Source organism: Telmatherina bonti (assembly GCF_933228915.1).
Source record: "Telmatherina bonti genome assembly, chromosome: 19".
NCBI lineage: Eukaryota > Metazoa > Chordata > Actinopteri > Atheriniformes > Telmatherinidae > Telmatherina > Telmatherina bonti.
The window spans coordinates 3,563,107-3,576,844 of record NC_136617.1 but is presented as its reverse complement, the minus strand read 5'-3'; positions in this window follow the sequence as shown (position 1 = coordinate 3,576,844).

Genomic DNA, 13,738 nt, shown 5'->3' with positions numbered 1-13,738 from the left:
CCTGAGGACGTGACGAGGACCTGAGGACGTGACGAGGACCTGAGGACGTGACGACGTGACGAGGACCTGAGAACGTGACGAGGACATGACGAGGACCTGAGGACGTGACGAGGACCTGAGGACGTGACGAGGACCTGAGAACGTGACGAGGACGTGACGAGGACCTGAGAACGTGACGAGGACATGACGAGGACCTGAGGACGTGACGAGGACCTGAGGACGTGACGAGGACCTGAGGACGTGACGAGGACGTGACGACGTGACGAGGACGTGACGAGGACCTGAGGACGTGACGAGGACGTGACGACGTGACGAGGACGTGACGAGGACCTGAGGACGTGACGAGGACGTGACGAGGACCTGAGGACGTGACGAGGACGTGACGACGTGACGAGGACGTGACGACGTGACGAGGACGTGACGACGTGACGAGGACCTGAGAACGTGACGAGGACGTGACGAGGACGTGACGACGTGACGAGGACCTGAGAACGTGACGAGGACGTGACGAGGACCTGAGAACGTGACGAGGACCTGAGGATGTGACGAGGACCTGAGGACGTGACGAGGACCTGAGGACGTGACGAGGACGTGACGACGTGACGAGGACGTGACGACGTGACGAGGACCTGAGAACGTGACGAGGACGTGACGAGGACCTGAGAACGTGACGAGGACCTGAGGATGTGACGAGGACGTGACGACGTGACGAGGACGTGACGAGGACCTGAGGACCTGAGGACGTGACGAGGACCTGAAGACGTGACGACGACCTGAAGACGTGACGAGGACCTGAGAACGTGACGAGGACGTGACGAGGACCTGAGGACCTGAGGACGTGACGAGGACCTGAAGACGTGACGAGGACCTGAGGACTTGATGAGGACATGACGAGGACCTGAGGACGTGACGACGTGACGAGGACGTGAAGACGTGACAAGGACGTGACGAGGACGTGACGAGGACCTGAGGACGTGACGAGGACGTGACGACGTGACGAGGACGTGATGAGGACCTGAGAACGTGACGAGGACCTGAGAACGTGACGAGGACGTGATGAGGACCTGAGGACGTGACGAGGACGTGACGAGGACCTGAGAACGTGACGAGGACGTGATGAGGACCTGAGGACGTGACGAGGACCTGAGAACGTGACGAGGACGTGATGAGGACCTGAGGACGTGACGAGGACGTGATGAGGACCTGAGGACGTGACGAGGACCTGAGAACGTGACGAGGACGTGATGAGGACCTGAGGACGTGACGAGGACGTGACGAGGACCTGAGGACGTGACGAGGACCTGAGAACGTGACGAGGACGTGATGAGGACATGACGAGGACCTGAGAACGTGACGAGGACATGACGAGGACCTGAGAACGTGACGAGGACATGACGAGGACCTGAGGACGTGACGACGTGACGAGGACATGACGAGGACCTGAGAACGTGACGAGGACGTGACGAGGACATGACGAGGACCTGAGGACGTGACGAGGACGTGACGACGTGACGAGGACGTGATGAGGACCTGAGGACGGGACGAGGACGTGACGAGGACGTGACGAGGACCTGAGAACGGGACGAGGACGTGACGACGTGACGAGGACGTGATGAGGACCTGAGGACGGGACGAGGACGTGACGAGGACCTGAGAACGTGACGAGGACGTGATGAGGACCTGAGGACGGGACGAGGACGTGACGAGGACCTGAGAACGTGACGAGGACGTGATGAGGACCTGAGGACGTGACAAGGACCTGAGGACGTGACGAGGACCTGAGAACGTGACGAGGACGTGATGAGGACCTGAGGACGTGACGAGGACGTGACGAGGACCTGAGGACGTGACGAGGACCTGAGAACGTGACGAGGACGTGACGAGGACGTGACGAGAACGTGACGAGGACATGACGAGGACCTGAGAACGTGACGAGGACATGACGAGGACCTGAGGACGTGACGAGGACCTGAGGACGTGACGACGTGATGAGGACATGACGAGGACCTGAGGACGTGACGACGTGACGAGGACGTGAAGACGTGACGAGGACGTGACGAGTACATGACGAGGACCTGAGGACGTGACGAGGACGTGACGACGTGACGAGGACGTGACGAGGACCTGAGAACGTGACAAGGACGTGACGAGGACCTGAGGACGTGACGACGTGACGAGGACATGACGAGGACCTGAGAACGTGACGAGGACGTCATGAGGACCTGAGGACGTGACGAGGACGTGACGACGTGACGAGGACGTGACGACGTGACGAGGACATGACGAGGACCTGAGAACGTGACGAGGACGTGATGAGGACATGACGAGGACCTGAGAACGTGACGAGGACATGACGAGGACCTGAGGACGTGACGACGTGACGAGGACATGACGAGGACCTGAGAACGTGACGAGGACATGACGAGGACCTGAGGACGTGACGAGGACCTGAGGACGTGACGACGTGACGAGGACCTGAGGACGTGACGACGTGACGAGGACGTGACGAGGACCTGAGAACGGGACGAGGACGTGACGAGGACGTGACGAGGACCTGAGGACGTGACGAGGACGTGACGAGGACCTGAGGACGTGACGAGGACCTGAGGACGTGACGAAGACGTGAAGACGTGACGAGGACGTGACGAGGACCTGAGGACTTGACGAGGACGTGACGAGGACCTGAGGACGTGACGAGGACCTGAGGACGTGACGAAGACGTGAAGACGTGAAGACGTGACGACGTGACGAGGACGTGACGAGGACCTGAGGACGTGACGAGGACCTGACAACGTGACGAGGACGTGACGAGGACCTGAGGACGTGACGAGGACGTGAAGACGTGACGAGGACCTGAGGACGTGACGAGGACCTGAGGACGTGACGTTGACGTGACGAGGACGTGAGGACGTGACGAGGACCTGAGGACGTGACGAGGACATGTAGAGGACCTGAGGACGTGAGGAGGACCTGAGGACGTGACGGGGACATGTAGAGGACCTGAGGACGTGACGAGGACCTGAGGACGTGACGAAGACGTGAAGACGTGACGAGGACGTGACGAGGACCTGAGGACGTGACGAGGACCTGACAACGTGACGAGGACGTGACGAGGACCTGAGAACGTGACGAGGACATGACGAGGACCTGAGGACGTGACGAGGACCTGACAACGTGACGAGGACGTGACGAGGACCTGAGGACGTGACGAGGACGTGAAGACGTGACGAGGACCTGAGGACGTGACGAGGACATGTAGAGGACCTGAGGACGTGAGGAGGACGTGACGAGGACCTGAGGACGTGACGAGGACGTGACGAGGACCTGAGGACGTGACGAGTACATGACGAGGACCTGAGGACGTGACGAGGACGTGACGAGGACGTGAAGACGTGACGAGGACCTGAGGACGTGACGAGGACGTGACGAGGACGTGACGAGGACCTGAGGACGTGACGAGGACGTGACGAGGACCTGAGGACGTGACGAGGACCTGAGGACGTGACGAAGACGTGAAGACGTGAAGACGTGACGAGGACGTGACGAGGACCTGAGGACTTGACGAGGACGTGACGAGGACCTGAGGACGTGACGAGGACCTGAGGACGTGACGAAGACGTGAAGACGTGAAGACGTGACGACGTGACGAGGACGTGACGAGGACCTGAGGACGTGACGAGGACCTGACAACGTGACGAGGACGTGACGAGGACCTGAGGACGTGACGAGGACGTGAAGACGTGACGAGGACCTGAGGACGTGACGAGGACCTGAGGACGTGACGTTGACGTGACGAGGACGTGAGGACGTGACGAGGACCTGAGGACGTGACGAGGACATGTAGAGGACCTGAGGACGTGAGGAGGACCTGAGGACGTGACGGGGACATGTAGAGGACCTGAGGACGTGACGAGGACCTGAGGAGGTGACGAGGACATGTGGAGGACCTGAGGACGTGAGGAGGACCTGAGGACGTTACGTGGACCTGAGGACGTGACGAGGACCTGAGGACGTGACGAGGACATGTAGAGGACCTGAGGACGTGACGAGGACCTGAGGAGGTGACGAGGACATGTAGAGGACCTGAGGACGTGAGGAGGACCTGAGGACGTTACGTGGACCTGAGGACGTGACGAGGACATGTAGAGGACCTGAGGACGTGAGGAGTAGCTGAGGAGGTGACGGGGTCATGTAGAGGACCTGAGGACGTGACGAGGACCTGAGGAGGTGACGAGGACATGTAGAGGACCTGAGGACGTGACGAGGACCTGAGGACGTGACGAGGACGTGAGGACGTGACGAGGACATGTAGAGGACCTGAGGACGTGAGGAGGAGCTGAGGACGTGACGGGGTCATGTAGAGGTCATGTAGAGGACCTGAAGACGTGACGAGGACCTGACAAAGTGACGAGGACGTGACGAGGACGTGAGGACGTGACGAGGACCTGAGGACGTGACGAGGACGTGACGAGGACCTGAGGACGTGACGAGGACGTGACGAGGACCTGAGGACGTGACGAGGACGTGACGAGGACCTGAGGACGTGACGAGGACGTGACGAGGACCTGAGGACGTGACGAGGACGTGAAGACGTGACGAGGACCTGAGGACGTGACGAGGACCTGAGGACGTGACGAGGACCTGAGGACGTGACGAGGACGTGACGAGGACGTGACGAGGACGTGAAGACGTGACGAGGACCTGAGGACGTGACGAGGACGTGACGAGGACGTGACGAGGACGTGAAGACGTGACGAGGACCTGAGGACGTGACGAGGACGTGACGAGGACCTGAGGACGTGACGAGGACCTGAGGACGTGACGAGGACGTGACGAGGACCTGAGGACGTGACGAGGACGTGACGAGGACCTGAGGACGTGACGAGGACGTGACGAGGACGTGACGAGGACGTGAGGACGTGACGAGGACCTGAGGACGTGACGAGGACGTGACGAGGACCTGAGAACGTGACGAGGACGTGACGAGGACCTGAGGACGTGACGAGGACCTGAGAACGTGACGAGGACGTGACGAGGACCTGAGGACGTGACGAGGACCTGAGGACGTGACGAGGACGTGACGAGGACCTGAGGACGTGACGAGGACGTGACGAGGACCTGAGGACGTGACGAGGACGTGACGAGGACGTGAAGACGTGACGAGGACCTGAGGACGTGACGAGGACCTGAGGACGTGACGAGGACGTGACGAGGACGTGACGAGGACGTGAAGACGTGACGAGGACCTGAGGACGTGACGAGGACGTGACGAGGACGTGACGAGGACGTGAAGACGTGACGAGGACCTGAGGACGTGACGAGGACCTGAGGACGTGACGAGGACGTGAGGACGTGACGAGGACGTGACGAGGACCTGAGGACGTGACGAGGACCTGAGGACGTGACGAGGACGTGACGAGGACCTGAGGACGTGACGAGGACCTGAGGACGTGACGAGGACGTGAGGACGTGACGAGGACGTGACGAGGACCTGAGGACGTGACGAGGACCTGAGGACGTGACGAGGACGTGACGAGGACCTGAGGACGTGATGAGGACCTGAGGACGTGACGAGGACATGTAGAGGACCTGAGGACGTGAGGAGGACCGGAGGACGTGACGGGGACATGTAGAGGACCTGAGGACGTGACGAGGACCTGAGGACGTGACGAGGACATGTAGAGGACCTGAGGACGTGACGAGGACGTGAAGACGTGACGAGGACCTGAGGACGTGATGAGGACGTGACGAGGACGTGACGGGGACATGTAGAGGACCTGAGGACGTGACGAGGACGTGAAGACGTGACGAGGACCTGACAACGTGACGAAGACGTGACGAGGACCTGAGGACGTGACGAGGACGTGACGAGGACGTGACGAGGACCTGAGGACGTGACGAGGACGTGACGAGGACCTGAGGACGTGACGAGGACGTGACGAGGACGTGAAGACGTGACGAGGACCTGAGGACGTGACGAGGACGTGACGAGGACCTGAGGACGTGACGAGGACCTGAGGACGTGACGAGGACGTGACGAAGACGTGAAGACGTGAAGACGTGAAGACGTGACGAGGACGTGACGAGGACCTGAGGACTTGACGAGGACGTGACGAGGACCTGAGGACGTGACGAGGACCTGAGGACGTGACGAGGACCTGACAACGTGACGAGGACCTGAGGACGTGACGAGGACCTGAGGACGTGACGAGGACGTGACGAGGACCTGAGGACGTGACGAGGACCTGAGGACCTGAGGACGTGACGAAGACGTGAAGACGTGACGACGAGACGAGGACGTGACGAGGACCTGAGGACGTGACGAGGACCTGACAACGTGACGAGGACCTGAGGACGTGACGAGGACCTGAGGACGTGACGAGGACGTGAAGACGTGACGAGGACCTGAGGACGTGATGAGGACCTGAGGACGTGACGAGGACGTGACGAGGAGCTGAGGACGTGACGAGGACCTGAGGACGTGACGAGGACATGTAGAGGACCTGAGGACGTGACGAGGACGTGAGGACGTGACGAGGACGTGAAGACGTGACGAGGACGTGACGAGGACCTGAGGACGTGACGAGGACGTGACGAGGACCTGAGGACGTGACGAGGACGTGACGAGGACCTGAGGACGTGACCAGGACGTGACGAGGACCTGAGGACGTGACGAGGACCTGAGGACGTGACGAGGACCTGAGGACGTGACGAGGACGTGACGAGGACGTGAGGACGTGACGAGGACCTGAGGACGTGACGAGGACGTGAGGACGTGACGAGGACGTGAAGACGTGACGAGGACCTGAGGACGTGACGAGGACCTGAGGACGTGACGAGGACGTGACGAGGACGTGAAGACGTGAAGACGTGACGAGGACCTGAGGACGTGACGAGGACCTGAGGACGTGACGAGGACGTGACGAGGACCTGAGGACGTGACGAGGACGTGACGAGGACGTGACGAGGACGTGACGAGGACGTGACGGGGACATGTAGAGGACCTGAGGACGTGACGAGGACCTGAGGAGGTGACGAGGACATGTAGAGGACCTGAGAACGTGAGGAGGACCTGAGGACGTGAGGAGGACGTGACGAGGACGTGAGGACGTGACGAGGACCTGAGAACGTGACGAGGACGTGACGAGGACCTGAGGACGTGACGAGGACGTGACGAGGACCTGAGGACGTGACGAGGACGTGACGAGGACCTGAGGACGTGACGAGGACGTGACGAGGACCTGAGGACGTGACGAGGACGTGACGAGGACGTGAAGACGTGACGAGGACCTGAGGACGTGACGAGGACCTGAGGACGTGACGGGGACATGTAGAGGACCTGAGGACGTGACGAGGACCTGAGGACGTGACGAGGACATGTAGAGGACCTGAGGACGTGACGAGGACGTGAAGACGTGACGAGGACCTGAGGACGTGATGAGGACGTGACGAGGACGTGACGGGGACATGTAGAGGACCTGAGGACGTGACGAGGACGTGAAGACGTGACGAGGACCTGACAACGTGACGAAGACGTGACGAGGACCTGAGGACGTGACGAGGACGTGACGAGGACGTGACGAGGACCTGAGGACGTGACGAGGACGTGACGAGGACCTGAGGACGTGACGAGGACGTGACGAGGACGTGAAGACGTGACGAGGACCTGAGGACGTGACGAGGACGTGACGAGGACCTGAGGACGTGACGAGGACCTGAGGACGTGACGAGGACGTGACGAAGACGTGAAGACGTGAAGACGTGAGGACGTGACGAGGACGTGACGAGGACCTGAGGACTTGACGAGGACGTGACGAGGACCTGAGGACGTGACGAGGACCTGAGGACGTGACGAAGACGTGAAGACGTGACGACGAGACGAGGACGTGACGAGGACCTGAGGACGTGACGAGGACCTGACAACGTGACGAGGACCTGAGGACGTGACGAGGACCTGAGGACGTGACGAGGACGTGACGAGGACCTGAGGACGTGACGAGGACCTGAGGACCTGAGGACGTGACGAAGACGTGAAGACGTGACGACGAGACGAGGACGTGACGAGGACCTGAGGACGTGACGAGGACCTGACAACGTGACGAGGACGTGAAGACGTGACGAGGACCTGAGGACGTGACGAGGACGTGACGAGGACGTGACGAGGACGTGAAGACGTGACGAGGACCTGAGGACGTGACGAGGACGTGACGAGGACCTGAGGACGTGACGAGGACGTGAGGACGTGACGAGGACCTGAGGACGTGACGAGGACGTGACGAGGACCTGAGAACGTGACGAGGACGTGACGAGGACCTGAGGACGTGACGAGGACCTGAGAACGTGACGAGGACGTGACGAGGACCTGAGGACGTGACGAGGACCTGAGGACGTGACGAGGACCTGAGGACGTGACGAGGACGTGACGAGGACCTGAGGACGTGACGAGGACGTGACGAGGACGTGACGAGGACCTGAGGACGTGACGAGGACGTGACGAGGACGTGACGAGGACCTGAAGACGTGACGAGGACGTGAAGACGTGACGAGGACCTGACAACGTGACGAAGACGTGACGAGGACCTGAGGACGTGACGAGGACGTGACGAGGACGTGACGAGGACCTGAGGACGTGACGAGGACGTGACGAGGACCTGAGGACGTGACGAGGACGTGACGAGGACGTGAAGACGTGACGAGGACCTGAGGACGTGACGAGGACGTGACGAGGACCTGAGGACGTGACGAGGACCTGAGGACGTGACGAGGACGTGACGAAGACGTGAAGACGTGAAGACGTGAAGACGTGACGAGGACGTGACGAGGACCTGAGGACTTGACGAGGACGTGACGAGGACCTGAGGACGTGACGAGGACCTGAGGACGTGACGAGGACCTGACAACGTGACGAGGACCTGAGGACGTGACGAGGACCTGAGGACGTGACGAGGACGTGACGAGGACCTGAGGACGTGACGAGGACCTGAGGACCTGAGGACGTGACGAAGACGTGAAGACGTGACGACGAGACGAGGACGTGACGAGGACCTGAGGACGTGACGAGGACCTGACAACGTGACGAGGACCTGAGGACGTGACGAGGACCTGAGGACGTGACGAGGACGTGAAGACGTGACGAGGACCTGAGGACGTGATGAGGACCTGAGGACGTGACGAGGACGTGACGAGGAGCTGAGGACGTGACGAGGACCTGAGGACGTGACGAGGACATGTAGAGGACCTGAGGACGTGACGAGGACGTGAGGACGTGACGAGGACGTGAAGACGTGACGAGGACGTGACGAGGACCTGAGGACGTGACGAGGACGTGACGAGGACCTGAGGACGTGACGAGGACGTGACGAGGACCTGAGGACGTGACCAGGACGTGACGAGGACCTGAGGACGTGACGAGGACCTGAGGACGTGACGAGGACCTGAGGACGTGACGAGGACGTGACGAGGACGTGAGGACGTGACGAGGACCTGAGGACGTGACGAGGACGTGAGGACGTGACGAGGACGTGAAGACGTGACGAGGACCTGAGGACGTGACGAGGACCTGAGGACGTGACGAGGACCTGAGGACGTGACGAGGACGTGACGAGGACGTGAAGACGTGAAGACGTGACGAGGACCTGAGGACGTGACGAGGACCTGAGGACGTGACGAGGACGTGACGAGGACCTGAGGACGTGACGAGGACGTGACGAGGACGTGACGAGGACGTGACGGGGACATGTAGAGGACCTGAGGACGTGACGAGGACCTGAGGAGGTGACGAGGACATGTAGAGGACCTGAGAACGTGAGGAGGACCTGAGGACGTGAGGAGGACGTGACGAGGACGTGAGGACGTGACGAGGACCTGAGAACGTGACGAGGACGTGACGAGGACCTGAGGACGTGACGAGGACGTGACGAGGACCTGAGGACGTGACGAGGACGTGACGAGGACCTGAGGACGTGACGAGGACGTGACGAGGACCTGAGGACGTGACGAGGACGTGACGAGGACGTGAAGACGTGACGAGGACCTGAGGACGTGACGAGGACCTGAGGACGTGACGGGGACATGTAGAGGACCTGAGGACGTGACGAGGACCTGAGGACGTGACGAGGACATGTAGAGGACCTGAGGACGTGACGAGGACGTGAAGACGTGACGAGGACCTGAGGACGTGATGAGGACGTGACGAGGACGTGACGGGGACATGTAGAGGACCTGAGGACGTGACGAGGACGTGAAGACGTGACGAGGACCTGACAACGTGACGAAGACGTGACGAGGACCTGAGGACGTGACGAGGACGTGACGAGGACGTGACGAGGACCTGAGGACGTGACGAGGACGTGACGAGGACCTGAGGACGTGACGAGGACGTGACGAGGACGTGAAGACGTGACGAGGACCTGAGGACGTGACGAGGACGTGACGAGGACCTGAGGACGTGACGAGGACCTGAGGACGTGACGAGGACGTGACGAAGACGTGAAGACGTGAAGACGTGAGGACGTGACGAGGACGTGACGAGGACCTGAGGACTTGACGAGGACGTGACGAGGACCTGAGGACGTGACGAGGACCTGAGGACGTGACGAAGACGTGAAGACGTGACGACGAGACGAGGACGTGACGAGGACCTGAGGACGTGACGAGGACCTGACAACGTGACGAGGACCTGAGGACGTGACGAGGACCTGAGGACGTGACGAGGACGTGACGAGGACCTGAGGACGTGACGAGGACCTGAGGACCTGAGGACGTGACGAAGACGTGAAGACGTGACGACGAGACGAGGACGTGACGAGGACCTGAGGACGTGACGAGGACCTGACAACGTGACGAGGACGTGAAGACGTGACGAGGACCTGAGGACGTGACGAGGACGTGACGAGGACGTGACGAGGACGTGAAGACGTGACGAGGACCTGAGGACGTGACGAGGACGTGACGAGGACCTGAGGACGTGACGAGGACGTGAGGACGTGACGAGGACCTGAGGACGTGACGAGGACGTGACGAGGACCTGAGAACGTGACGAGGACGTGACGAGGACCTGAGGACGTGACGAGGACCTGAGAACGTGACGAGGACGTGACGAGGACCTGAGGACGTGACGAGGACCTGAGGACGTGACGAGGACCTGAGGACGTGACGAGGACGTGACGAGGACCTGAGGACGTGACGAGGACGTGACGAGGACGTGACGAGGACCTGAGGACGTGACAAGGACGTGACGAGGACGTGACGAGGACCTGAAGACGTGACGAGGACCTGAGGACGTGACGAGGACCTGAGGACGTGACGAGGACGTGAGGACGTGACGAGGACGTGACGAGGACCTGAGGACGTGACGAGGACGTGAGGACGTGACGAGGACGTGACGAGGACCTGAGGACGTGACGAGGACCTGAGGACGTGACGAGGACGTGACGAGGACCTGAGGACGTGATGAGGACCTGAGGACGTGACGAGGACATGTAGAGGACCTGAGGACGTGAGGAGGACCGGAGGACGTGACGGGGACATGTAGAGGACCTGAGGACGTGACGAGGACCTGAGGACGTGACGAGGACATGTAGAGGACCTGAGGACGTGACGAGGACGTGAAGACGTGACGAGGACCTGAGGACGTGATGAGGACGTGACGAGGACGTGACGGGGACATGTAGAGGACCTGAGGACGTGACGAGGACGTGAAGACGTGACGAGGACCTGACAACGTGACGAAGACGTGACGAGGACCTGAGGACGTGACGAGGACGTGACGAGGACGTGACGAGGACCTGAGGACGTGACGAGGACGTGACGAGGACCTGAGGACGTGACGAGGACGTGACGAGGACGTGAAGACGTGACGAGGACCTGAGGACGTGACGAGGACGTGACGAGGACGTGACGAGGACCTGAGGACGTGACGAGGACGTGACGAGGACCTGAGGACGTGACGAGGACGTGACGAGGACGTGAAGACGTGACGAGGACCTGAGGACGTGACGAGGACGTGACGAGGACCTGAGGACGTGACGAGGACCTGAGGACGTGACGAGGACGTGACGAAGACGTGAAGACGTGAAGACGTGAAGACGTGACGAGGACGTGACGAGGACCTGAGGACTTGACGAGGACGTGACGAGGACCTGAGGACGTGACGAGGACCTGAGGACGTGACGAAGACGTGAAGACGTGACGACGAGACGAGGACGTGACGAGGACCTGAGGACGTGACGAGGACCTGACAACGTGACGAGGACCTGAGGACGTGACGAGGACCTGAGGACGTGACGAGGACGTGACGAGGACCTGAGGACGTGACGAGGACCTGAGGACCTGAGGACGTGACGAAGACGTGAAGACGTGACGACGAGACGAGGACGTGACGAGGACCTGAGGACGTGACGAGGACCTGACAACGTGACGAGGACCTGAGGACGTGACGAGGACCTGAGGACGTGACGAGGACGTGAAGACGTGACGAGGACCTGAGGACGTGATGAGGACCTGAGGACGTGACGAGGACGTGACGAGGACCTGAGGACGTGACGAGGACCTGAGGACGTGACGAGGACATGTAGAGGACCTGAGGACGTGACGAGGACGTGAGGACGTGACGAGGACGTGAAGACGTGACGAGGACGTGACGAGGACCTGAGGACGTGACGAGGACGTGACGAGGACCTGAGGACGTGACGAGGACGTGACGAGGACCTGAGGACGTGACCAGGACGTGACGAGGACCTGAGGACGTGACGAGGACCTGAGGACGTGACGAGGACCTGAGGACGTGACGAGGACGTGACGAGGACGTGAGGACGTGACGAGGACCTGAGGACGTGACGAGGACGTGAGGACGTGACGAGGACGTGAAGACGTGACGAGGATCTGAGGACGTGACGAGGACCTGAGGACGTGACGAGGACGTGACGAGGACGTGAAGACGTGAAGACGTGACGAGGACGTGGTGAGGACGTGACGAGGACGTGACGAGGACCTGAGGACGTGACGAGGACGTGAAGACGTGACGAGGACCTGAGGACGTGACGAGGACCTGAGGACGTGACGAGGACGTGACGAGGACCTGAGGACGTGACGAGGACGTGACGAGGACGTGACGAGGACGTGACGAGGACGTGACGGGGACATGTAGAGGACCTGAGGACGTGACGAGGACCTGAGGAGGTGACGAGGACATGTAGAGGACCTGAGAACGTGAGGAGGACCTGAGGACGTGAGGAGGACGTGACGAGGACGTGAGGACGTGACGAGGACCTGAGAACGTGACGAGGACGTGACGAGGACCTGAGGACGTGACGAGGACGTGACGAGGACCTGAGGACGTGACGAGGACGTGACGAGGACCTGAGGACGTGACGAGGACGTGACGAGGACGTGAAGACGTGACGAGGACCTGAGGACGTGACGAGGACCTGAGGACGTGACGAGGACGTGACGAGGACGTGACGAGGACGTGAAGACGTGACGAGGACCTGAGGACGTGACGAGGACGTGACGAGGACGTGAAGACGTGACGAGGACCTGAGGACGTGACGAGGACCTGAGGACGTGACGAGGACGTGACGAGGACCTGAGGACGTGACGAGGACGTGAGGACGTGACGAGGACGTGACGAGGACCTGAGGACGTGACGAGGACCTGAGGACGTGACGAGGACGTGACGGGGACATGTAGAGGACCTGAGGACGTGACGAGGACGTGACGAGGACGTGACGAGGACCTG